Here is a 25,152-nt window from a genome sequence, read left to right on the forward strand (position 1 = left end):
TTCTCTGTAAAATAATGATTTTAATTAAATCACCAAGTTTTCTGTTAAATATATATAAAAATCATAAAAGCCAAGGTGAAATAAACTACTCAGTATACCTGTTATTCTTCGCTTTCTTCTATAGATAAAAATGAATATGAAAGCTGATATGAATACGATGAATGGAATACTAGTACTCAGGCATAAAATCAAGACCATAGAGCTGTCGTCACTTCTGGAAATTATATATGTATGAACATAATATGATATAATATAATACAATATAATATATATATAACATAAAATATATAGGTGTTATAAATGATAGATGCAAATAAAATTCGAAACTTATAGTTTCATCAACAACACTTACAGTTTACGCCTGCTTATTTTTTTCCTCGCTGTTTTAAAAATTAAAGTTTTGTTTGATAATAAAGATTCACTTTTGTGTACTGAGTTCCTCAGAGTAATTCATCCTGGAACTGAAATGAAAAGAAGAATATAATTTATTTAGAAAGCAATGCAAGTATTGCAAATAAAAAAAAAATTATAAGTATTGTTTGCAGAAATGAATTTTTAGTTATTGATTAGTTCTCAGACATTATAATGTTTGTCATTGGATACATGTATACAGAGCTTACATTTGTAGGACTTCCAAGACTCGTATCTGTTTGGGCAAGGTTCTGCATAATGTTTACAATCAGCATTATAGTTATCTTGTATTCGTTCGCCTCGGAAATTATATTCCGGACAAAATCCTGCAAAAAACTGTTATGTTTTTATATACGAAAAGAAAGTGTTTACGAAATTATGTTTAAAAAAATCGAAATCCAAAATCATTCAAGGAAAGAACGCTTCTTTCCATGTATAGAATATACCTAAAAGAAATAATCCGGGAGCACACACTTCAATGGTTTCGTTCAGGTAGGCATTCGCTACACATTGGTATTTGAAATTCTCCGGACTAGTGCAGTTCTGAGGTGTGCTTGAACAATTTTTTCGTCTGGCTGCATCCATCCACTTCTCATATGTGCTTGGACATTGGTGTAAGAAACTGTCAATTTCGAAGCGGGACAATTGTGGCATAGTCAAAAATTATACAAATATGTAACTTGTTTTATCTATTTTACTTTGATCTATTAATTTTCAAAAAAATATTCAAAATTGAAGAAATGCACTAAGCTATAGGTGTTATAATAGTAAATATGTATAATTCTCTTAGAAGATTGTACTTTAATTCCTGTAAAGAATATTTACAAAGTTCAATAGTATTGCAGTTATTTCTATTGAAGTATAAACATAATCTTAACATTAGATAAGCCATTTAAGATAACGTTTATTTTTTTTAATTACATTTGAATAAAAAATACAAACTAGAGGCCCAAGGGCCTTAACGGTCACCTGAGTAAGATACAACAATTTAAGGGATGCACAGAGTATAAAATGAACTGAAAGGTGAAGCTTTGTTGCCCAAAAGCAAGAAAAATAGGGTTATCATGATCAACAAAATAATTGGTCTTAATATTCATAAACAGTTCATAAATTACGTTCTAATCTGTCCCCCATTTATCACTCACCATCCAGTATATTAACAAATTATCAATGCTTCTCTACTATTTTAATCCCTTGTTGAAATCTCTTACATTGGCCTCTCTTGGTCTTTGATGAACATTTAATAAGACAAGTTATTTTTGTCTCATTTTTATTTATCTACTACTTACAAGTCTATCTGATCATTAAAACTATGAAAGTACTTTTTGTATTATACAATAAAAGTTCTTGCATAATTCTCTTATTCTATTTACCTTTCAAGTACATTATTTACAGTGATAAATTATCAAAAGTAAATGGCAAAGGGGAATAACTCCTCTCAGTAGAATACAAACTAATAGAGCCCTGGCCAGGACCAGAACACTTGACCAAATGGTCCAGATGTTCAAAAATCTGGTAAAAATTCCCTTCCTTATAAAAATTTTTTACTCTGTTTGCCTCATATATGCCCAGGTGCGGAGAAGATTTTTAAAGAAATAATGCATTTTTACTACAGATTCACTATATATTATCAATAGAGCCCCCCCCCCCCCCCCCCCGAAACACCAAAGCTTCTGACCCTGGGACCATAAGTTTGCTCATCATAACTAATCAATTTGTTTATCTGCTTAACACTAAGGAGCAAATAGGATTATTTAGATTATTTAATAGAATTAATGCATTTTCACTACATTATCAAGAGCCCCACCCCCACACCAGCACATCTGACCCAGGGGTCATGAAATTCACTACTCTGGAAGAAGCACTCTTGCTCATCATAACTAAACACTTAGATTCTTTGCTTTTTTAACCAGAAGCAGAAAGGAATATTTTCAAAGAAATTTTGCTTTTTCACTTTATAATCAATAGAAGCCCCCCCCCCCTTTAACCAGAACCCTTAAACCTTGGGTCATAAAATTCAAAATTTTGGAAGAGGCATCCTTGCATATCATAACAATGTACTTAGTTTGTTAAAACATTACCCAGGGGCAGAGAAGAAGATTTTCAAAGAAATAATTCACCTTCTTTATAGGATCTATATAGCCCCGCCCTAGCACCAGAACTCCTGTCCCCGGGGCCATGAATTTCACAATTTTGGAAGAGGCATCCTTGCTTATCATAACAATGTACTTAGTTTGTTTAAATAATACCCAGGTGCACAGAAAAAGATTTTTAAAGAATTAAAACATTTTCACTTTATAATCAATAGAGCCCCGCCCTAACATCAAAACCCCTGATCCAGGGGCCACGAATTTCATAATTTTGGAAGAGGCATCCTTGCTTATCATAACTATGTATTTGATTTGTTTCAATAATACCCAGGAGTAGAGAAGAAGATTTTCAAAGAATTGATGCATTTTACTATATAATCAATAGAGCCCCGCCCTAACATCAAAACCCCTGATCCAGGGGCCATGAAATTCACAATTTTGGAAGAGGCACTCTTGCTCATCCTAACTATGTACTTAGTTACTTTATTTAATACCCAAAGCAGAGAAGAAGATTTTCAATGAATTAATGCTTTTTCACTATATAATCAATAGAGCCCCGCCCTAACATCAAAACCCCTGCTCCATGGGCCATGGAATTCACAATTTTGGAAGAGGCACTCTTGCTCATCCTAACTATGTACTTAGTTACTGTATGTAATACCCAGGAGCAGAGAAGAAGATTTTCAAAGAATTAATGCATTTTCACTATATAATCAATAGAGCCCCGCCCTAACACCAGATCCCCTGACCCTGGGGCCATGAATTTCACAATTTTGGAAGAGGCACTCTTACTCATCATAACTATATACTTAGTTAGTCTATTTAATACCCAGGAGCAGAGAAGAAGATTTTCAAAGAAATAATGCACTTTCACTATATGATCTATATAGCCCCGCCCTAGCACCAGAACCCCTGCCCCTGGGGCCATGAATTTCACAATTTTGGTAGAGGGCTCAATGCTTATTACAATCATGCCAACAGTTTGACTGCTTGATGTCCAGGAGTAAAGAAGGAGTAAATTGGTTGAGCGGTTTCAGAGATGAAGCTAAAAATGTTCAAATGTTAACGCACATCGCACGACGCACGACGCACGCCGACGGACAAAAACGGATAGCAATAGGTCACCTGAGTGACTCAGGTGACCTAAAAATATAAACATCTATTGAAATATATAGTTTTATAAATGATGTATGATATTAAGTAAAATGTTTACTTTTCTACATACTCGTATTTACTGATATGTAATTTTGAATAAAGATTCAGGAGCAGTAATGACCAATGAATGAAATGTCTGATCTACCTAGTACACATCTATATAATAAGAAAAAAAATCAATAAATTATTACATCTACCGAAAGTTTTGCATATCTATTATCCAATTTTCAACCTGTGCGATTAAACGGTATTCAAAGTAAACAGAGATATCATGTAGTTGAATGTATAGGACAATACTCGGAAATACCCTCGTCTAGATATAGAATCATTTTATTACGTACATTACTGTCTGAGATAGATCAAGCCTTGAACTACCTTAGCACGTTATAGTATTTATCTTCAAAACGATTGTAATGCTCCCGGTAAAAAAGATAGTATCAGAAAGAAAGGACATCTTCATATAAGTGTGTAGAATCGAAGTGACATTTAAAAAGACATATTCTGATGGGTTTTTATTTTTTGTCTGATCAAACATTACATGATTAACATTGATCATGATAACGTTATTACACTTCCTAATATGAACTCATAGCAATGATAAAAGTATCTTTTCCTTTTTAAAAATTTCAAAGTAATGCCATGGTTAATCTCAATAAAGTTCAAAATTCTGAAATAAGAAAAGTTTATTACATGTACACTGTACATGCAATACAAGAAGCTTAATATATTATGTCTGTTAACGTATGAGTTATGAATAAATGATTTCACTTTACCATGGAATTTTTTTTTTCAAATATCCGATATGATAGAACTTATAACTAACTTTGGTGAAGTTATAAACCAAAGGAATAGAAAAAAAGAAATCTTGAGCATCTTCTGTAATGTTTAATAAATATTTAATCCTGTTGATACTTACCGACAGCTTGACAGTCTGTAGTATGACATGTACAAAGATCAAACAACAGATCCTCTGGATGTTCATCATTGTATCCTTAGTATTTAAAGTTTTGAAAAACTTTCATATTTTCTTAAGAAAATATTTGAAAATAAATACGAACGAAAAATCAATCCTTTTGAAATACACATGCAATTGGAAATGCCCTTTGCTAAATATAAATCACTATATATATGGTAAACATGTACCCGTAAATATAAACCTGTAGTGAGATATGGAATGGTATTAGTATGGTATGATACACATTTCATTTACACGATTAAGAGAATTGCCCCCCCCCCCCCCAAAAAAAAAAAAAATCCTATATCTATATACTAGCGGCTGAATGTTGTATTTACCTAAATTCAAGGCAATTTGGGGATTCATTTTTAAAGATTTTTGTGTTTCTAAAATCATGAATGTAACTTTTGTATGAGTGCCAGTTTATGATGCACAAGTTATCAGCAGCAGCCAAAAAATACATTTACATACTTCAAAAAGCCTGACATTTATGATTTAGATTAGACCATTTTCTGATGTTATCGTACACATTTTCTAAGATTCGATATTTTGAAATTTTCAAAAATACATATATTCAATGTATTTTAGTAGTTTTTTTTCTTCAGAAAATTGCAATAATGATTGAAGAATATGTTTTTTGCATAACTACAAAACGTGGATCAGTTACATGGATTGTATGGCGACAATATGTGGTCTCTACAAGATTTACGTTGTTAAAATTAAGAAATTATGGACTAGTACTCAAGAACATTTTTTTTTCAGTATTTTCAAGAATATATTTATATTTTGGATCAAGCTGCAGAAACTTATTGTCTCAATTTCCATTTAAAACAAATTAATTGATTTTGTTTTAAACACAGCATAAGTACATGTCTGTTTGCGCGTGTAAGCCTCTTTGGTCGAATTATAGTCTTCACTGACCTAAATTGTCATCTGTAAACCTTGCATGATTTTTCTTTCTTTTCTACAAGGAGGAACCTGAAGGCATAACACTATGTTTTGTCTCCCTGTCTCTCATGCGGTAAGCGTTAGAGACATCTCTGATATTTCACAACAAAGGGGTATTTAGGTATTTTTTTTTTACTGAAAACTTATAGGCATTAGGACTATTTTTACTGGAAAACTCTGTATTTATCTACTGAACCTTTCGTTTATATTATCATTTAAAGCATTTTGCTCTTCTAAGGTCTTAAAATATGCAGTAACAAAAAAGTTAAAAGACTGTTAATTTAAGTTCATTGTAAAAAAAAAAAAAAAAAGGAAAATTTCTATCTGCCATGGTAATAAAAATGTGGACAAATAATTAATTTGATTTACTATGTGTTTGTGTGTGTGTGGGGGGGGGGGGGGTATAAACCATGTCCATTATGAATGCGGGGAAGGCTTGCAATTTTACTTACATTACAACTGCAGATGCATGTAGGCCTATCTCGGAAATATTGTCTTGCTAAGGTATTCCTCATGGGCATTTAAAATGACATAGACATAGATTTGAGGTCAATATTTTCTCAAATATAGATACAATTGTATATAAGTCATGATATTACACAGAAAACTTTAAAAAAAAATATTAACTTCAAATCTGTGTCTATATCCCTTTAAAGGACCAATCAAACACGGTTTGTTTTATATCGAAGTTTTCATTCATAAAAATTTATGTAATTCGAAGGGAAAATCCCAGACTAACAACCTGAGTTCTCGACACATCTGGACTCTCTAAGTGTTTACGGTCTTATCAAGCGCTTTACTGTTCTGAGTGCATTGGGTGCATTTAGTCCTTTAGAAGAAATGTAAACAATTCAAACAAGACGATACAAGAAAATAAAAGCAACTCTTACGTAACGAATAAGAGCTTTTTACACTACAGGAGTCGTGCACCCTTAGTATGGAAGACTTTTCCTTTGGGCGATTTAGTGTATAAAGAACAAAATATGGTTTCAATGCAAATTTAGCCCAGTGTTTTTCTTTTCCCGTATTTTCCTATAAAGTAGCAGAAGACATTAATTTTCAATGGAATTTTCTATCAAATAATATGGGACACATGCATCGCCCACAAAGATTTCGATAAATATGATTTTTCAACAAGATTTTACACTGCATAAAATCATCCAAAATTGTAATCTGCGACGGCTATGGATACTATTTTCTTATGGAAAATACCCCTAGATTTGTCATTGAGAGTTTTTCCGTTTAAAACTTAGAAAAGTAACACATTTTTGATGTCATATTTCTAGAATTGTCCTCCTTCATGCCATTTTCTTTCATGAATAATCACATTTATATACTCATTTGAACGCCAATTTCATATTTTTTTTTTTAAAACATTAAACTTTTAGGGTACAATAAAGTCAAAACCGTACATTTTTCTTTGCAAATTTCAACTCGGAAATACTTTTTTCTAGATATAGAAATATTTTAATTCGTACATCGATCATCTGTCAAAAAAGTCTACAGAATACAGAATGTACTTTTAAAAGACTGAATAATCTCTTAAACAAATCAGCTGTATCGGAAAACCCGGAATAGTGTAATCAAAGTTTAAGGAAACAAAAATATTTTCATCACACAACATCTAGGCAGATTCAGCCTCTCTTAAACACGATGAGTATATAATCTTGATTTCACTTAACAAAAGCTTAACATTTTGTAGTACATGTTTTTTGTACGGATGCCAATCGAATACAGAATTGCTAATCGGTTAACCACAAGACGTTCCGACTGATATATTGGTTAATCGTATAAAAATACGCATTTTCCTGAAAATATTTGAAGAAGAAGATGTTGATATCATTCTGTTTATGCTTTATTAGTATATGTTAATTATTTCAATTTCAAAAGGAAAGAGTTAAGAAAACCTTTAAACATTCCTGAGATATCAAAGACATTGATAATTTTTTTTTTTCAGATCACGTACGTTACTCCATGTCACCATCAACAGAAACGGAGTCCGAACTGTCACTTAATCTAAAATGTTTGTTTTAAAATATAATTTGACAGATAACTGCGAAGGATGAACGGGGTGAGATACACATTGTAATATTCATAGTACTCATCGGTGATTTATTTAATATCTTTAAAGAAGTACAGGATTGGTAAAACCATGATGCTTAACAGCAATTAACAATTTTAAACCTAACATTTTGCATGTAGCCCGGCCCAAAATCTCAGTCAGGAGAGTCTTAATTAACTACTTCTATATGGAATGTTCCCGTTTTGTACATGATAAGGTATAAAACAAAAGGTGTGAATTATGTTTTCATAACAATAAATCTATGAAAAGGTTATAACGTATTATTATTCGAATGTTTTTAACCTACCTACGCAGTACAGTTAAGGTGTCAAATGGAAATATCGGCGATTTTTTTAGATAGAAAGTACATACTTTACAAGGATGGGCGATTCTTTTTAGGACTTTACTATTATCGGACAAATGTAATGTGGTTGAAAACTACATGTTGAGGACGATTAGATTTCTTATTTAGACTTGTCACGTGATGTGACAGTCACGTGAATTTAGCAAATATATCTGCAGTATTGAGGTCATCTATAAATTTCAATATTGCAAGGGCATAACCAAGTTAAAAATCTAAGTTTAATTTATATTTATTTTCAACACCCTTTGTAGTTTGTAAAAAGTGCTGCAAACCTATATAGATTCTACATTCTAACTGATAAAATTACATTTGTTAGACCGTATTATTTTATAAATAATTTTGCTGGTCAAGTACATTAAATATAGACATAATTAATTCATTTGCAAGATTTCATCAGGTTCGCAGCACTTTTCAAATTTCCTCATACTTCTTGAGTTTATGTGTAAAAGTTGTCAAAATTCATTGAGGGTATGCCCTTGCAATATATCGATTTATTACGACCCTTCTATTACCCTTCAATGAATCTGCATACAAATATACGGCAGTATCGCTTGTCTAGGGAATGTATGGGAAGAATATGAATAAAATCATAAAATAGACATCGCGTCCAAGTTAACGGCCTTTTTTATATTGGCAAATAATATTTTATTTAATTACAAAATACATTTTTCGCTGTATAAAATATAACTTGATCCGCCTCTTACTGCATACAAACTGTGTCAAATTTTCCGATATGACGTCACATTGACAAGTGCATTGCGATCAGTGAATTGTTAATATATTGCTGTAAGGGATTTAACCAACGACAAAAATACATGCAATAGTAAGTATTGATGTAGTTTAAAGCTATCCAACAGTTTAAAATAGCAAATCATTTCATTTTGTGGTAATTTGAAGAACTTGTATTTTTGTGTGATGTCATAGTAAGTATTTCCCATATAGATTAGGCCCCGCCTCCTTATTGTAGCCTTAACTGTGCTGCGTACCTAGTCCTTCTTATGCCTGGGGACATAAAGGGCAAGGACTAGACTTCTCCACTTCTCTCTGTCTTGAGGTTTCCTCTCCAGTTCTCCCTATGTTAGTTTGTGGTCTCTGATTTCCTTTTCCACAGTCCTTTGCCAGGTGTTCTTGGGTCGACCAGGTTTCTTTTTCCCTTCTGATGTCCAACAAAGTGTCACTTTTGAGATGTTGTCGGCTGGTTTTCTTAACATATGCCCTATCCATCGCCATCTATATTTTTTATGAATTATTAATTGATTTTTTTTTCCTAGGAGCCAAATAAGAGTCAAAAAGGATTTTTTTTTAACAAAAACCTGGTTTCCCAGATCAGATACATTTTAGGCAGTAGCCATGCAAATCATCTGGAAGATGATTTTTAGTGTCTTGTAGATGTGCAATAAGAATTTGGAATTTTCATTTGCATCCTAAGTGTCCAATTGAGTTGATTGTTAAGAGAAAAATGGTTCCCAGAACTTCTCAAACATTTTACTCGGTAGCCATGCAAATCATCTTTTGGAAGGTGTCCTGTAGATGTGCCATAAGGTTTCGGAATTTTCATTTTCTTGTACTATTTTTAGTCACAGAAAAGCATTATTTTCATGAAATATGTGACAGTGTTACCGTATTATTTTGCTTTGAACATTTTTTTTTATGTCAATGACAAATTCAACTTGCAGTTCCTGAGGGATTGAAACACAGCGATTATCACAGCCATAAAAATCCCGCACATGAGCTTCCTGTGTAATTGAGGTTAACACGTTAACCACTAAACAATGCAGCTGTTAACGGGTATTGAAATTTAAATCTGACCAAGTCTTGTTTGTGCCATGTCCCATGAATAACGGAGGGATGTCGGTTTCAAGTGTTACTCATAAGGGAAAAAACATGCACTATATATAACATATATAATAAGTGTATATATGATTGATTAAACTAAATATACTACAATAAGCCTAAAGGTATGACTTAAGGGATATCACTTTTGGTTTTGAAGTCAAAAGGTCCAAGATCAAAAACTCAAATTTGGTGTTTAGGGGCTTTCTAGATAGAACTGTTTATAATGAACAATTTTTGATAAATTAATATGTTAAAGAGTCCAAGATCAAGGTCACAAGGAATTATTGTTTCAAATTGTTTCTGGCGTTCCCAATTTAATTATTTGAAGTATTCGATGCAATCTTTTTCCTTGTTATTCATATTTTTTTAAATGAGTGTGTCAATTAAAAAGCCTACACAAGCCATACATACATATATATGTATTCAATATTTACATACACCATAAAATTATTAGTATATAATAATTTAAAATAAATTCTATAAAGTGCATTTTTTGCACAAGAAACCTATGAAAAGATGCTATATTTGAACATTTCAACAAACTTTGACTATCGTGGAAGTTTTTAAGCAATGCGTTATTTAGAACTCGCACTGCATGAAAAGTTGCGTTTAATATTTGTTTACTTTATTAAATTTCTTGGTTTGAATTCAATTTATGTATAACGTTACATTAAATATAAAATATATTGTGATATAATTTACTACATTTTTCAAATAAGTATAATCAGATTTAATGCAAAAAACATCGAGAATAATATAGTTTAATAGAAGAAATTATACGTTTCGTTTAAGAAAATCGACATGTAAAAGTAAATCCGCTTATACTTTAAGTTTAAGTATGTTTCTGGTATTTTATATATGTGATAAATAATGTGTCAATAATTTTTTTTATTTTATACAGAATAAATATTGTTTACATATTTATTATTGCAAAAAGACAAAAACATTTACATTAAAGCATCCTATATATATCGCTTTTGTTTGGCTTTTTATAATCTCTGAAATAATTTAATATTGACAATATATATTATTAGTACGGTAGTACTAGATCTAGATTTGTCGAAAAAAAATGTATTATGAAACTGGATCAAATTGTTCTGTTTACTTTGATGCTGTTTATTCTAAAACCTACTCGATCCCGTTTGGTAGCCAAAATTGTCCAGTTTCAAAGGATCATCTCTCTCTCTCTCTCTCTTTCTCTCTCAGCCTTTACTTAACGCATTGCATAAAATATTAATTCAATGAGATCTTTGAACGTACAAAAATTAATTTGAGAATGACGCAAGACTTACTACTTATTTAAGTATTCTGGTGATAGACCACTGTCATCAAAAACATTGGTAGAACATACTTTAAAAACAGGTGCCCCACCCTGAAATTTTAACAATTTTATTATGAACCAAATGAATAAAGATATTTGAAATTTTATATAACGTTTGATTCAGGAGAATATCATGAGAGAGAGAGAGAGAGAGAGATTTAATTCGAAAGAGATTTTACTTTATACTGAGATCGCTGCTGTATTTGCAAATATCGAATTTTGTAAAAATTGGACTGTGCTACACTCTTAATAATCATAGATTGTTATTTACTATTGTATTTATCTATAAATGCTCATATATTTAAAATTCTAAAAGACGACTTAAATCTAATTTACTTAACATATCTAATGAAATATTAGGAAAAAAATCATCAATATGTCATGATCATTTACACCTCAGGCTCAGTTTTTTTTATATATATATATATAATAGAGTTATCTGCCCTTCCAAAAAAAATAAATCAAAATCTTTTTTTTTTAATTTTCTTTCCTTTTAAAGTTTGAGAAATAATAATAAAAAAGAATCAAATAAGCCTATCTAATATAAAATGATTTTTCCCTCTACATAATTATAAATTAGCCAATCAAAATCAGGCAGCAGCATCGCGAATATTCCGAGCCCGCCAAACAGCACCAAACGTGTCGGACAGGCCAAGTATCGGAAATTAGTGAGGAGGATGGATCCTTATCATGCTCATGGAATAGTTTCGATTCACCAGAACCATCGGATTCATACATCGATGAAATTATTGGGGAAAATGCAAGACATTTGAGAAAGGGAAGAAAAGGGCACCTCAACATGCTCAAGGTCAAGCAGGTAAACATACTGTTTAAGAAAAAAAAGATGGCGAAAAAGTCATTATTTACATGTACATCAACACTAGCTGCAAAATCTAGCTCGCTGGTCTGAAACAATTGGGAAGGACGACCAGTCTCCGGTCTGTCAATATATATCTTTTCGGAGAGCTACAGTTCTGCAGCTACATCAACACTAAAAAAACGTGCAACATGACCATGATGACCTTCAATATCTATAGATGACTCGTATATGCATGAACGTCACACTATGTTATATCCAACGTAGCATATTGGGGCAATTTGAGACGAAAAATAAAATATTTTTAGCCGTAAAACTATTCAATATGGTATGTCATAATAATCCTTTGGCTAAAACCTTCATAAAAATGACTGACAATTAAAAATGAGCTTAATATGTCCGACGGTGAAACCGTTAGGGCGAGCGCAGTTCATTTTCTAAAACTCAACACATCTCAAATGTCGTTTTACATTGCTTATTACACTTTTATCGCGCGTTTACTGAGTATCGTACATAATTTTTTTTGTAAACCGTTATTGACGTACATATTCTCTAACGCTGCAGACTCCCAATGCATTGGGATCCAAATTCCTAACTTCTCGGATATTTCCGACAAAATTGGAAATACCCGAGTCGTTGAAGTGACAAAAATATGACGTCACACACAAAGTCGTGTTTACCAGGGATGCAAGCGATAGTTTTGTGGGTAATTACGGCACATGGAAATTGAATTAATTCGTTATTTATTAATTTTATCAAGTAAGTTGTTGCTATGCTTATGCCACCATGTTGCTATGCACCACAAAGGATTATTGGGAGTATGGAATATTTTCACATGGGACGATAAAAATTTCTTTGAACAATATGCAGATTTCAACCAGAATTTCCTCTGTTCGTACACGTTGTCTATGGAGCTCACTACGTGAGCGGCGCTTTGCGCCGCCTCTCTGCGCTCGCTATTAACGCACATGTCGGAGGAATAGCGCATGGCATAGTGCATAAACACTCACTGATAAAGGAAAAAGTATTCGCTGATTTCACATAAAATATGATAGATACAATAGATCAAGTGTAATTGTTATTTAATATTTTTTTTATCGCATTCTTGAACTTGACTGTACTAATTTCTCGGCATTTGATTTTTTGTAGTTTTTCTGCATGTAGAAAATGACATCACAATCGCATTTGTTTACTAACAGCTCACAGTTTCCCGAAAGTGAAGGAGTAAGGGGGTTTTATAGAGATACACAAATGTACTGTATTACTCAAATAGAATTAATGTGCAAAAGTTTTATTTCATTATTTTTATAGCTGAAATTAAAAGAATGCTAGAATTCATTACCAAGCAAAACTTTTTTTATAGGCCGAATAATTATACCCCGGCTAGGTCCCTTCAGAATGAGAGGGCAGTATAATACCGTTTTTGTCTGTCTGTCTGTGCATGTTTTTGTCCATAACGAATTTCCGTCACAGTTCTCAGCAACTGCTAATTGCAGATGCTTGAAATTCTAATTCCTATATACAGCAAAACTCAAATTTAACAAACATAGATACAGATAGCGAACTTTTATTCATGTCCAGCAAAGTCCTTACATAAACCTATAGAAAATCGCTGTATGTAACGAACATGGCTATGTATATAACAAATTTATGGCTATAACGAAGTAATTTTAAGATATTTTAATGCATTTATTTTCATTTAAGTATAACAAATATTTTTCATTACAAAGGATGTATTCACTATTACAAAAGAATTGACCTATAGGAGAGAACAATTTCCCGGAAAAAGTGACATTTAAAAATCAATCTTTATTTGTTGTTTTCTACCGTATATATGTCTAAATTTTTCAAATTTGTATTTTACAACTAAAATTTATTATTTACAACTTTAAAATAAACCTCCAAAGTTGGCCTAAACACCATTTTGTCCGTTAAAGCGTTGATTTTTGCATGAATTTTGGCCTAGAAGTCCTTCAGGGCAGGCCTGCCCCTAAATAAAATTGTGATATTTTGATAGGTTGGGATGTAAGGAATAATTTAAGATAGGATTTTTTTAGGGACACCCCTGCCCTAGGGTCGAAATTCACAAAAAACCTACAAAAAATAAGTAAACTTGATTTTGTCAATCCGCTTCTAATTTATACCATTCAACTTTATAGTCAGAATAACTCAGTTGATATATGAGCTGACAATTATATCGTGGATATATTCTTTTTAAAGTCGGGGGTTCGAATCCACCTGGTGCCACACTTTTATAGTTTTAAATTTTCGTCTTTTCAAAGACTATTTTAAATTTTTTATAGGCTTGTTTATTTTCCTTCAATTATCTATCCTTTATGCATTCTCATTCTTGATATAAGAAACACTAGAGAGAGATCAAATCGTAACAATCCAATGCACAGTTGTCAGTCAGGCGGAACAAATCTCCGTATAAGCACACTTTCTCCGAGGACAAGAATAACTCACTCTGTGTTACTCGCTACAGGTATTCTCGGCAGCATTGAGCTGCGATGAATTTCAATTGTATATATTCCTTAGAAATTCATCACATTGCTTGTATTCTGTCTGTGCTACTAGTGCTTGTCTGGGTTACATGTAGTATGTTACGTATTGCTTGAATTATTTGAGCTTAATACATGTATATTTAGAATAACATACATGTACTTTTGTTTTTATGTAAGACCTTAAGTTCTGAAACATTAGGGCTACATATATCAGTAACTGTACTCCCTTGGATTTCATTTAGGCCTATATAATTTGCACACATTAATGGCATGTTTTTATTATATCCAACGGAAATGTGTTGTATAATAAATAGCCTAGACATAAGGAATAGAATTCCAGAGACAGTAGACATTACCATTATGTACAATGAGAAGTAAAGAAAAATATCAATTATTACATTTGGAGATAACGAACTCGGAATATCAATGAAAGTGTTCCTCCTACCTCTACTCACTGAAATAAAGATTTATGAAAAACAAATTTTTACATGTATTCAGCCTAATGTCATTAATCGGAAGGGAAATCGACAAGCTTTTTGTAGAGAAAAAAACCAAGCCCGGCCCTATAGGTCAGATCCCTATTTATATAGAAGTGAACCTTTCATTAAATATACATAAGATTTTAAGATCATGATGAGGAGTTCGATGAAGATGCAGATGACACTACATTAGCATTGTTAACTCAGAAATTTAATGGATCCTTTAATGATATTGTTCATGTTGAGAATAAATTTGAGTTGTGGACACCCGAGTCATCAATAAATACTCCATATGTTTGTGAGTCACCATGTATGTAAATCATATATATTTGCCACAATTCAAAAAATTGTTCTGGAAATAAAATCTTCATTTCATCGGTTCTATTTTTAATTTGTTACAGGTGTATCCGGTAGCATGGATATGATTATGAAGCTAAAGGATGAATATATATGGCAGGTTTCATTATTTTCTGACATTTCAAATGCATTGGTTAGATAATATTTAAATGTTCAAATCTAAATATTATACACTAAATTCTTTAATTGTGCATCTAAGGAAGTGAAAAGGTTGTATTGACAATTTTTGTAACTGAGGGTGATATCGATTATATAACATACAATAGTTTGAAGTACTGTTAGCTGACTGTTTTATAACAAATTCGGTATAGGATTTCTTATGAATTCACTATATTAAACATATAATGAATTAAGATTATAGCGAAGATCTTTCGTTGGTCCCTTGAAATTTGCTATGAAGGAGTTTTGCAGAATTGCTGTAATTGCAATATATGTATATATGTTATTCCCATATACATTGTAATAATGTATACTGTATACAAGTATCGTAACTAACTCTGGAATACATTACTGGGATTCATTTTTAGCTCACCTGAGCCGAAGGCTCAAGTGAGCTTTTCTGATCACATTTTGTCCGTCGTCCGTCCGTCCGTCTGTCCGTCTGTAAACTTTTCACTTTTTTGACTTCTTCTCAAGAACCACTGGGCCAATTTCGACCAAACTTGGTACAAAGCATTCTTGGGTGAAGGGAAATTTAAATTGTTAAAATGAAAGGCCAAGTCCCTTCACAAGGAGAGATAATCAAGAGAAGACAAAAATAGGGTGGGGTCATTAAAAAATCTTCTTCTCAAGAACCACAGGGCCAGTAAAGCTGAAACTTATATGGAAGCATACTGGGGTAGTGTAGATTCTAAATTATTCAAATCATGACCCCCGGGGGTAGGGCGGGGCAACAAGAGGGAGTCCAAGTTGTACATTGAAATTAATAAGAAAAATCTTTTAAAATTCTTCTTCTCAAGAACCACTTGGCCAGAAAAGCTGAAACTTTTGTGGAAGCATCCTTGGGTAGTGTAGATTCTAAATTGTTCAAATCATAGCCCCCGGGGGTAGGGCGGGGCCACAATAGGGAATCAAAGTTTTACATTGAAATATATAGGCAACATCTTTGAAAATCTTCTTCTCAAGAACCACTGGGCCAGAAAAGCTGAAACTTATGTGGAAGCATCCTTGGGTAGTGTAGATTCTAAATTGTTCAAATCATAGCCCCCGGGGGTAGGGCGGGGCCACAATAGGGAATCAAAGTTTTACATTGAAATATATAGGCAAAATCTTTGAAAATCTTCTTCTCAAGAACCACTTGGCCAGAAAAGCTGAAACTTATGTGGAAGCATCCTTGGGTAGTGCAGATTCTAAATTGTTCAAATCACAGCCCCCGGGGGTAGGGCGGGACCACAAAAGAGAATCAAAGTTTTACATTAAACTATGTAGGCAAAATCTTTAAAAATCTTCTTCTCAAGAACCACTGGGCCAGAAAAGCTGAAACTTATGTGGAAGCATCCTTGGGTAGTGTAGATTCTAAATTGTTCAAAGCATGGCCCCCAGGGGTAGGGCGGGGCCACAATAGGGAATCAAAGTTTTACATTGAAATACATAGGCAAAATCTTTGAAAATCTTCTTCTCAAGAACCACTGGGCCAGAAAAGCTGAAACTTATGTGGAAGCATCCTTGGGTAGTGTAGATTCTAAATTCTTCAATTCATGGCCCCCCGGGGGTAGGGCGGGGCCGCAATAAATATTACAAAGGGGAGGTCCTGTGAAGAACAGCAGGGCCACAGTAACTCAGGTGAGCATTGTGGCCCATGGGCCTCTTGTTGTTTAAATGTTATGTAAACTTCTTGTCAAATGATCATGATGATAGCACAGTTATTTTTAACTGACTTGTGTATTCACATCAAAAGGGGGGGGGGGGTTGGTTATATCACTATTTAGCATTCATGATTGGCTCACAGATTTCTTGTTTTGTTAAAGCTACAATTATAATAAAGCAACATGTATTATGATAAAGCTAAATGATGTACTATCATTGTGTCTAGCTTCAAATGATTTCATTTAAAGGCATAATCAGGATGTTTTATTTGTAATTGATATGTTAATCTGTGAATGTATACTTTCAGACTGCTGCGCATGATGGATATCCCCATGACAATTCACAAAAGCTTGAATGGAAACTGAAATCTGATGGTGGAAACCAAACGTTGAAGTAAGAAAAAAATTGATAACATGTACTTTTAAGCTCACAAGAGCTGAAAGCTTAAGCGAGTTCTCCTGATCACATTTTGTCGTCTTCCATCTGTCTTTCTATCTAACCATAAAAAAAACTAGTAACATTTTCAAGGGGAGATGATTTAAATTTAATGAAAATGTCTTTCTATCTAACCATAAAAAAACTAATAACATTTTCAAGGGGAGATGATTCAAATTTAATGAAAATGTATTGGCAATTTAAAAGAAAATCTTGAACCATTTATCCAGAAAAATTGAAACTTATGTTGAAGCATCCTCAATTAAAGTAGCTTTTAGTTTGTTCAAATCATCGTACCTTATTGTTTTCCATGATATGTGATTAAATATCTGTACATGTGTGTCAGACATAGTTGAACAGGATATCAGATGACCAAACTCTACTTGGCACCTTAAATATTGTGTATTGATATGAATACATATCATATGAAAACAGGGTTCGACATTCACGCTCGTCACCTCGTCATTTCCATCCCGGAATGATTTTGGACGACCTGATTTTCAGTCTGGTTCGCCCAAATGACGACCTGGGACGAATTGGGAATATTCAGTAATGATGTTTAATAATTTAAAATAAACTTTAAAAGGCCTTGAAAACATTGTTTCCTGTAACCCGACTGACCCATTCAAATAGCAGCCGCGTGGATTTTTCTTTCTACCAAATCTGTGTTTGATCAATCAGCTAATGTAATTTTTACCAAAAGTGTTAAATTAAGTTTTATTTGAGATATAAAATATGTAAACCTAGTCAACAATCACGATAAATATAAAGAGTAATGATCATAATTGTAACATCTAGCATTTCCCCCACAACTTCATGATGTTCGTTTCCTGCTGCTAGACAGCCATGTTGGGTGTCCACTGTAAACATCACACCTGATTAATTCAGTCCAGGGATGTTTGACCACATTTATATAGGCCTTTATGGTAAGTGAAAATGACTGTTTTAAACTAGAAACTTTATTTTGTGTCAATATGTGAGGTGAGATTGTACATATTAGCAAAAAAAAAAAAAAAAAAAAAAATGACCTACCAACCCTTGATTTATTTGGAATATTACAGGAATCAAACACATTTTTTAAGCCTAACGCGGGTATGTTAAGGCTACACCCAGAGAAATCCTACTTGTCTTTACAATATGACGTCATAGTAAGCTGTATGACGTGAACCTTAGAAATAATGATTTCTTAATATCTATATTTAAAGTTTAATTTCAGGTCAAAGAAATGGATGGAATCATTAAAAACATAATATAAACTAAATCTTGTCGTTTTTGGGTGGTAAGAGTAGCTCATTATTTAGCACGAGGGTTAAATACCAAACCCATGACGTCATAACTATTGATCAACTATTTGCCGAGTGAAATTAAACGTGACGAGAATTCATGTAAACAAATATATGAAATGGGAGTTTTAAAGCATATACCGTGAATGTTATGTGTGATTCATAAGGAATTAGAGATTAAGAATCAGGTACGCTGATATATTCTTATCATGTTTTCTTATAATGAACACAGGCAGTGCTTTGAAATCGATCAGCCTTTCCTCTGTCGATCTATAACAACAAAGATGCAAAAGTTCAACATTACGCCGCATACTTTGAAACATAATTTTTGTTTGTATCGAAAGCTTGTATTCTATAATACTTGGAAAGTGCTGCTAGAATCGTGTGGTTAACATGAATTGATAACAATTCCATGATCATATGTATAAAATGTAAAAATTTTGGTAAGGTTTCATGCGAAACTTTGGAATATTTTTTTCTGTGTCGGGAGAGTAGGATTCTATCAGCACTTTTCATGGCCAAGTGATGTTTTTACATAATTATTTTCACTAAAAGAAAGGAATTATCTCCGGGGTAGTGTTGAACTTTTCACTTTTCCATTAAGGCAATTTTTCTATTTATAGACGTCACGTGATGACGTCGTAGTGGACTGCATCTTTTAGCCTGAGACTCAATGACGTCTATACAATGGATAATAATAGTAAATGTTTTATCTATGGCTTTTCCGATTTATCAATGTTACATTTTACGAAAAAAAAGTCTAAATTCGGCGAAATGTGATCTGGGTACTGCCTTAACATACCTGCGAATTAGCATTCTGATTCTGCTTATAATATGTGTTGCTTGTTTTCTTCGATAAAATACTGGAATACAGCTTTTGACATTCGAAAAATGTCTGGTTTACATTTTATAATACGAAAAGCACAAATTCTGTTATCTTAACAAATTTTACAAATTGCACATTTTTGTTTCATTTGATATTTTGTTTGGGCGACCTGAAATTCATTCGGGCAACCTAAAATCAGTACCAAGGTTGCCCAAATGGCGAGACCAAATTTTGACGAGTGTCGAACCATGTGAAAATTGTACTATGACATGCTGATCACCCGAAAGTTGGTTGGGATACACTAAGTCATATATTCTTGTTCCTTGCAATTGTCAGATCTTAAAAACACTTGATACACCACACAACTTGTGTGGCATTTCAAGTGTTATAAAGATCTAAACATATGACCCCATGAGGTGCTCCTAACCCCCCCCCCTTTTTTTTTTGTTTGGTCAAAGTTATGGCCATGGTTGCTCAGGTGAGTGATGTGGCCTTTGGATCCTTTGTTGGTTTGAAGTATTTATTAAATTTTTACTGAAAGACAAGAGAAAATAAACAATCTACCAACAATTAAGCTATGATAGAGGTAGCCATCTAGTGGATAAGAAATGTTGATATAGAACATGCATATACCATTACTTGGTAATTTATTTTTGGATCACATTCAATTTCAAATGCTGGAATGATTATGTTAAAGGTAAAAGTAGTTTATGGATTATGTAGAATATTTTCTGTGGAATAAAATTTATAGTACTGTTCTTTAAATGGAATTCAGGTAATTTGATATGATGAAATCATGTGTTGCAGACCTTCATCAGATGGAAACAAAGAAATGACTGAACATATATGCCAGTACGTCGTAGGCATCTATCTAGCTTGCTGAGCATTTGTTAGAGGTCAGTATAAAGCATATCTTTAATCTAGAATAAAAAATGTAAAGTTTATGTAATAATATTTAAATGTATGTTAAACATACTTTCAGCGCTCCCACTGGAGCAAAAATATTTTTCGCCACTTTTCGCGATGAAAGGAATCGCATTCTTACATCTCGTCTCGACAAGTGTATATGCTTAACACTCCACTAATAGCACTATTTCAATTTGTTTATATCACAGGCATTGTTTTAAAATTGTAAAATTTAAAGTTGTATCCACGTACAAAACTAATATAGGAATTATTTCTACATTTACAATTAATTTGATACTGATATTGCCCAATTTAACTCTTGACAGTATATGTCGATCCTCTTGTTCATAAGATTTTTTTTAGCCCTGGAAGGGGGGGGGGGGGTTACAGACTAAATAGTAAAGATATATGACATTTTTTTTAAAAATGAAAAGAATAATATAGTAAGTGAAAATTTTAATCATATCAACAATTTATTGTGAAAAGAAGTCATTAATACAGGGCTCTTGATTCTCTATAATTGGGGCCGTTGAACGGCCCCATTCCCAATGAAAAAAAGGTACCTTTTTTCCCAAAAGAAAGGTGTAAAATTCCCAATTTTCTGTAGCAAAATATTAAAAAAAAAAATCAAATTCAATGAAACTTGATAGCCAAAAAAACAAACACTTAGAAGTGAAAGTGAAACAAATAGGTTCTATGTACGACTGTATTAATTAGTTCACGTCATATATATTTGTAAACTGGTTCGGGGAACCAGGTTATTGTTATTACGGACTTAGGTAACAATGAGCCATAATGCGAAGTATTATGTCTGACTCAATAAAATTGACAAGAAAACATCATCTAGGTGCCATAAAATAGACATTTTATTTAAACAACAGTAAGCTGTCCTTAGCACCACTTGTGCCAGTCAGTTTCATGTTTAATCTGAAAACCGCGATGACCATGTGATCGAGGAAATTCAGAAGGATGTGACTAGTGACTGTCACTCAGAAAGACAAATAACTAGAATTTCAACACTCAAAGTTAGTAATGAGCAAAGCCAATGTACTTCCATAAATATCCTATCCATATTTGTTCTGTTTAACAGTTTATTCAAAAACAGAATTGATGACAAAATGCTAGAAATGCAAAATTTGAGGGTTTTTTAATGAATGTTGGATTTCCCAATTTTCCCAAAATGATGGTAATTTCCCAATTTGAACGGCCCCGGCCCCAGTCCCAAAAAGTGGTGTGAGAGCCCTGTAATATCAGGTTTAAAACTTGGCTTAATTTAACAACTTGGACACTGGGTGTATGCATGTAAATTCATATAGTTGAAAATAATTCAGTGTAATTGACAAAGTATTGTTTTGTTTCCAAGCCAGTACCTCTTTCACTCTTCGTCAGTTTATGGTATAATGAACATACTATTTTGACTTTAATCAGGTAAAATTAGCAACCATGCTCTGCAATTTTCGTCATGTTTTCATACTTTCGGTTTTAAAAAAACAATCTATATAGATCCAGATTTTATTGATTAAAATATTTTAGTAACTAACTTCATCTCCCAAAAACACTCTGTCTTTCCTTGTTTAATCCATCTTATATTATTTCAAGTAATTTTGTATCCTCTTATGCTCTAGGCTAAAGTTACCTAGTCAGCTGTGTGCGTTCAAGCGAGACGTGATTTCCTACATGTACATTGTTTTGTAAGTTTCATGGAGTTTTCACACCCTAAATTCACACATCTGCTTGCATTAAATAAACAAAGGGGCTAAACTGTATACATTGATTAAACAAAGGAGATAGCTAGGAGTACAAACACTTTGTATGGTATATCTAAAAAAAAAATCATTTTCGCCACTTCTGAATTTCTATTCGCCACTTTTGGAAAAAAAATCGCAATTGGCGCAAATGGCGAATCACAGCTCGAGCCCTGCATACTTTATTATTATACAGTCTATTTAAAGTCCTTACATAATCTATACAAGCACAAACAGTTCATAACACAACATAATCACCAGATTTGAGGCCTTATTTACCGGAGGGTCAGTGCGCATGCAGCGGCATTGTGACATCACAATCAACACCTCAAACAACATTGTAAACAATGGTTGCAACGGCCGCAGCCAGCTGTGTATCTGAGCAGGAAAAATGTTATACATTAAACCTATCACAGGATTATATGGACATATTCCACATAGCGTAACTTGGAAAGGAAAACACGGAAGTTACAAATTGTAATCTGAACATATTTTTTCTATTTTCAATGACGGAAGTTCTTAAATGAAAATGGTGTCGTCATGCAGCCTTCAATATCTTATTTATTCAAATCTGGACTATATAACAAAACAATAATTATGGACTCTTATGTTGTTGAATATACATGTAGTTTTTTAATCACCAGAAAATATCAATATTGACCTCGGCTTCGTCTCGGTCAATATTGATATTTTTCTGGTGAGTGGTGAATAACAAACCACATTCAACACCAAAAGAGTCCATAATTGTATAATATTTAATACATCTGGTGAATGATGATATCATTTATATAAAAATACTTTAATTTAATCATGTAATTTTTTATTTGATTTGCAAGTCAAAAATTCAAACATTGCTCATATGATGATAGTGGGAGAAAAGAATTGTTAACTTCTGAAAGAGATCAACCAAGTGCAAAATTCAAAAAGACTTGGACACAGAGCTCAAAATTTTTTATAATTATATTTTTTCATTGTTAATGTCTAGAATTAAATAAATGCAAATGTTAATTTGCTCACAGTCAATAAAGGGTATATGTTACTCTAGCTGTGGGTTTACTTTACAACCTTGGATATTTGATATATGTGTGATTGTAATCTCAAGTTTTGAAAAAGAATCTTAATAATCATTTATTAAATAATGTATCTTACTAAAGATTTCAGACATTCTTAACTTTTGCTAATTTTTGCTGCAGTGTCATATTTTAGGTGCAATACACATATACTTTCAATCCATACAAGACGAAGAAACGCCGATTGGAAAAGCTGATTCCATTAAAGCAAAGAATGGTGATGTACCAAAGAAAGTGGCGTTCTGATGAATGTTAAAAAGTATTCGAAGAACTAGACACCAAAAGTGCCACTCACAAATCAAAGCTGTCTAAAAGGCAGAGCATCAGAAGAATTAGGATAAATAAGGAATCCAAAAGAGACAAACCTGATGATGTAGCGATTGAACAGAAATGGGCTATTAGAGATCAAATATCTGAATTGCTACTGTTTTACATAATTGTGTTGCTTTTTTTACTTAACTTGAATTGACACATTCAAATGTTATATAAGAAAAATATACCTAGTGTTGTATTTTTGACAGTTAAAGTGTTTTCTGATGCTTGATTACAGATTAAAACTCGGTCATATTTTTTATTGTTTGAAGATCGATTCGCTTATTTTGTATAGTACACATACACATACATTTTTAATCTTGATTTATAAATTACATTTATGTACAAGTTTGACTTAAATAATTAGTGTATGGACAATTATTGTGAAAAGAAGTAGGAGACAATGCAAGGGTAGTCTGAAAGAGCTTTGCTGGCAGTAAGTTGCAGATCTTGATACCCAAGTAAGAGAAAGGTGGTGTCTAAGACCGATCCTTTTGCTGTTGCTTGTGGGCGAGTGAGGCTTCTCTGTCGGTGGCTTAGTTTGTCTTAGATGTAAAAAATAGACTAAACAGACCAGATAAAGAGATTTCTGAGTAAATAGGGTAAATAGTGATTTTAATGTATATTATATTGCAAGAGTAAGAAATTAATTTGTTTTCTTTCATTTGAAGTAAAGAGTTTAAGACCAGAATTTTTTGCATTAAGTTTAAAGAGTAAGGCTAAAAAAGTTTGTAACATGTACTTGTACATATGTTTATACAGGCCTTTTTATATGTACGTTTCGGAGCTTATTCTTGAAATTTTACGGCAAAGACTAGAAGATTATTTACTGAAAATATCATTATCAAAATGTCTTACGTTCCAATGTAAAATTGATTTGATGAGGATATGCTATGTTTCAATCCACAAGTGATAAACCTGATGATGTAGCGATTGAACAGAAATGGGCTATTAGAGATAAATTATCAGCTGTTACTTGTTTTGTGTAATTGTGATGCTTTTTCCTTAATTTGAATTCACATAACCATGATATAAAAGAAGTTTTCTTGATGGTGTATTTTTCACAGTCAACATAAAATGTTTACTGTACTCAGTTAATGATTAAAAAGCTGTCGTATTTTTTATTGTTTGCAGATCAACTGGCTTATTGTGTAGCACACATGCCAAACATTCTTAATCTCCGACTTATTTCCATGTTTTTACAAGTTTAACTTGAATAATTAGTGCATGGATATTTATTGTGACAATAATTAGGAGACAATGCAAGGGTAGTCTGAAAGAGTTTTGCTGGCAGTAAGTTGCAGATCTTGATACCCAAGTAAGAGAAAGGTGGCGTCTCTGACCGATCCTTTTGCTGTTGCTTGTGGGCGAGTGAGGCTTCTCTGTCAGAACTAGACTAAGAAGACATTTATGCATAAAATATATTGTAATAAGAAGAAAAGGCAACTTAACTATTAATAAAAATAAAGA

General features: G+C 32.7%; 1 protein-coding gene and 2 long non-coding RNA genes across 3 annotated transcripts in view; 1 reads left to right on the forward strand and 2 right to left on the reverse strand.

The window, feature by feature from the left end:
- LOC133204128 (uncharacterized) overlaps nt 1–25,152 on the reverse strand; it is a 363,878-nt gene that overhangs the window by 321,951 nt on the left and 16,775 nt on the right. The gene's annotated exons all lie outside the window — the stretch shown is intronic.
- Nucleotides 105–1,056, reverse strand: LOC133204143 (uncharacterized). The gene is made up of 4 exons (XR_009723554.1): nt 858–1,056; nt 621–737; nt 353–461; nt 105–214 (listed from the first exon to the last, which is right to left on the reverse strand). It is a non-coding gene; the product is annotated as an uncharacterized LOC133204143 (long non-coding RNA).
- LOC133203860 (uncharacterized) lies at nt 11,789–23,982 on the forward strand. Its single transcript, XR_009723486.1, has 4 exons — nt 11,789–11,959; nt 17,413–17,498; nt 20,457–20,545; nt 23,507–23,982. It is a non-coding gene; the product is annotated as an uncharacterized LOC133203860 (long non-coding RNA).

Source organism: Saccostrea echinata, unplaced genomic scaffold (assembly GCF_033153115.1).
Source record: "Saccostrea echinata isolate AGI-Se365-2 ecotype Australia unplaced genomic scaffold, CSIRO_AGI_Sech_v1 ptg000052l, whole genome shotgun sequence".
Lineage (NCBI taxonomy): Eukaryota > Metazoa > Mollusca > Bivalvia > Ostreida > Ostreidae > Saccostrea > Saccostrea echinata.